A 3413-nucleotide genomic window follows, 5' to 3' on the forward strand; every position below is an offset into this window, starting at 1 on the left:
GTGTAGTCATGGTCAAGAAATGCAAGTAGCCCATCCCTGGGGACTGCTCAGACCAAGAGATCTGCAGGCTCCATGGAGACTGCTGGCTCTCGGGTGTCCTCCTCCTGGTCCCGGAGCTCAGAGGGCTCCTTCGGCACTGTCTGAACTGCCCTGGTCTGCTAAGTCCCAGGACTCTGGTTGGGATTGGGAGACCTCTGCAGCCCCCTGGGACAGTGGTGGGAGTAAGGGTCAGGGTGGGGCTCCTTCACAAAATAGTGGGGTAGAGCTGGAGCCCTGGGGGGATCTGTGTAGGGTCCCCAATGAGATCAGCCCATTGATTAGGGGATTGCACCACAACCCCCTCTGGTGCGTGACTATGGGGCAGGCTGGAGGTGAGGTTTTCCTAGATCAGAGGAAGAAGGCTTTGCCGCCAGGCCTTCCTTTGGGCAAGCCTCAGCCCCAGTGCCCATGGTTTCAGTGGGTAGGCCTTGGTCAGCAGAATGAAGGGCTTCCCCCATGGGCTCCTGTTCGGGACTGTCCAGCAGCCCTGAAACCTCATCCCTGGGGATCACCGTTTGATCATTCCCAGGGGTGCGGTGTCAGGCACAGCTGGGGAGGCCCTTGGAGGCTGGGCCACTCCTTCCCCATGTGTGGTGGTCTTGGGAGGGGGGGAGAAGTCCTCAACATCAGAGAGCTCCCGCCGTGCCCGGGCTTTCCTCTTGCCTTTATGCCTGGAGGAGACCTGTACCCACTCAGCCATGGGGTGGTCCTCAAATGGATAGGCTCCAACAAGAGAAGGTGAGAATTGGGGGATGGGGCAGCCACGACAGGGGTATGACTAGGGGCAGGGGGGCCCTGCTCCCTCTCTCCCCCCCCCATTGCTGATGCCCTCCCTGGTACTCTGGTAAACTTGGTTGGGGGGTGGGGTCCCTTGAGCTCACAGGAGGGCTCATAGTTGTGGCTGGGGTGCCAGGAGAGCCTGAGAGAAGTGGGCACTGGGGGTAGGGGCACCCCTCTTTCCAGTGGGACCCACAGATGCCCTCCCACCTGGCCCATGGGGCACTCATGATGTAAGTGCCCCAGGGCACGGCACCAGATGCACTACAGGTCCCCCAGTGTATAGAAAATCCTCACCATGGCCCCCTGATAAGGAACTGCCAGGCACTCCTCAGCCTCCTTGAAGAGGACTTAAGGGCCTTTTTAAATAATTATTTCAAAGTTTTAATTACTAGGGGAAACTGGAGTTTATGGCAGCTAGGTTGTCTTCAGAAGTCCTGTTGCAACCACCAGTCTGTAGACTCATATCTTGTCCTTTGGCAAACTATGTCATTGAGAAGTTGGATACCACCCCCTAGTGTGCAGTTTATGAACAAAAACAGGATATTTCTCACTTTTAAAAGAATTGGTGCACTTCTCAAGGACCATATATGTATTTGGAAGTATGTGTGGAAAGGTTGCATGATTCACTGAGCTGGTATGGCATATTATTAAAGGATTCAAGAGTCCATTATATAATTTTGGTGCTGATAAGCTATCAGTTTTCAGTTATAAAGGCTTAATTAATTGTCTGTATATTGATGGATGAATTTTCAAATTGCTGAAGCCTGACTTCTCTTTTGAATATGCAATGTATACTCTCAAATTTAGTACTTCCACTTAATGTTGCCTGAATTATGCTCATAAGAAGGAAATTACAGAGACAGGTATTTTCCATTCTGGGTACAAAAAGGTATGTTCTCAAAAAGAGGACAACTTTTTTAACTCTGTCCCCTTTGTTATTTAAAGATTTGGAAAATTATATTGGTATTTCTAAAAAATAAATTTTTCACTTGCATACACATCAGGACATGTTGCAAAAATTAATCATATGGCCACTATTCATCGCACATCTCTGCCAAAATCTTATTTGTTAATTTTGGATCCTATCCCATTCGCATTGAAGTCAATGGCAGAAGGCTTGAAAACCTAAATTATCATGTGGTTTCAGTATATTGTTATTAATAGAGCCGGTCAAATATAATGAAATCTTATAGTCAGTTTATTTTGTAATACTTACTGAATATATTTTTGACCTCATAATGTTTGCTGTATTAATTGGCTTCCTATACAGCTAGTTCAATATCATTCATCAAATAATTTAGCTGGCAATATTGCTAGAAGAGATTGAATACATTATTCCATTAATAATTTTGTGTATTATCCAACCAGTTTAAATATAAAATTGCACTAATAGAGTGCCTTCCACCCAAGTACTTGTACTGTTGGATAGCTGTATACCTTGTATTTTAGCCAAACCTTTACTATCTTGGTTTGAGTGACAGGGAAAAGTCTGCCATTTTACTGGCTCCTCTCACTGTCAGCGACACAAACCAGCATGGACACCTGTTAGAATTGTAGAATATTGGGCTGTGTTCTGTGACAGTCAGAGATACTGTTTTGCGCATTCTTCTGCACTGTCCAATTAATGCATTCATCTCAGTAAAATACCAGGTTCCATGCAAAAATTCTTGAAGGCAAAATTAACATTGAATCAATGTTTAATATTGAAAATAGTAAGTTATAAAGAAAAATTAAATGAGGCCACACAGGCATAAAGACATGACAGAGGCTATAAATATACTTTTGTCGTTCAGAAGCACCAGTAGCTTTTCATACATATATTCAGAACCATCACTAGGGTACAGCAAATCAGGGCAACTGCCCGGAGCCCCGTGCTTTGGGGGGGCCCCGCGGAGACAGGCGGAGCAGCTATGGTCCCTCCTGCAGGGCCCGCCTGGAGCTGGCAGCTCAGCCCCGCACCGTGGAAGAAGCATGGAGACCCCCCCTTTTCGGGGGTACTATGGCTCGATGCAGTGTTAAGGCTGATTTGCCCCAGACCCCGCACCTGCCCTAGGGTCGGCTCTGATTACAATATCCAGTAGAGCTGTGTGAAGCTTCGATCGCCGATTCGATTCAGCAGAGATTTGGCCGGATTTGGTGTCCAAATCTCTGAATCGAATCAGGAGACCCTTTAATCTCTCCGAATCGAAGTGGAACCCTCTGAATTGATTCGGAGAGATTCAGAAAGATTTGGTAATTGGGACATCGACACAGTTTTAAATTATTTTTCTGCATACCTCAAGGTACCAGGCAGCTCATGAACGCTGAGATGCTGGGGTGGATGGAGCATCCCACAGGAGTACAGGGGCCCCCCCAGCATGCTTGGCAGTATACCTGGAAGTGGATCAAAAGCAGTTCCAGGTCCACCAAACAGCACGTAGGGGGGCCTCCCCATGCCTCCCCAACTCAGTGACTGGTACATCCTGGGTCGGGGGGGCACCTGGGATCCCCCTGTGGCTGATTGCTGAGCTGGGGGGTGGGGTGCAGGGTGGACCCTGAAGTAAACCAGAAGTACTTCCGGTCCACTTCTGAGTTCATCGTTGAGCATGCGGGGG

This window comes from Gavialis gangeticus, unplaced genomic scaffold, assembly GCF_001723915.1.
Source record: "Gavialis gangeticus isolate Ggan-Ray unplaced genomic scaffold, GavGan_comp1, whole genome shotgun sequence".
Lineage (NCBI taxonomy): Eukaryota > Metazoa > Chordata > Crocodylia > Gavialidae > Gavialis > Gavialis gangeticus.